Raw genomic sequence first — 449 nt, 5'->3', positions numbered from 1 at the left:
ACTCCTCACAAGTGAAGTTGCCTTTTTTTAAAAAAGTCACAGTTCCAGAGCTCACACATATAAAAACTGTCCCACGTTAATCAGTGAATGGTAAATACACTCAGGAGACATAATTACTAAATCTATTAAATGTATTAAACCTCAATAATAACAAAATAATTATAATTCAGTAAATGACAGTCACATTTATTTACATTGAGATTTAGATGTTACAATTAGGCCATCAAATGTATTGACACATGCACAGAACTATAACTAGATAACTTTACTAATCATGTAAAATTCTCTGTGCCTTTGTAAAGCTGATTGAACAGCACATTAATTACTGAATTACAATTATACTGCTCAGAAATCAGACTTTGTTACTACTTAAAACAACCTCCAAGAACTGGTATTAAGGAGGAAATAATAAAAATCATTAGAAGGAGTTAGAGATGGATGCAGGGTCT

Source organism: Saccopteryx bilineata, chromosome 3 (assembly GCF_036850765.1).
Source record: "Saccopteryx bilineata isolate mSacBil1 chromosome 3, mSacBil1_pri_phased_curated, whole genome shotgun sequence".
Classification (NCBI taxonomy): domain Eukaryota; kingdom Metazoa; phylum Chordata; class Mammalia; order Chiroptera; family Emballonuridae; genus Saccopteryx; species Saccopteryx bilineata.
Note: the sequence above shows the minus strand (reverse complement) of the source record.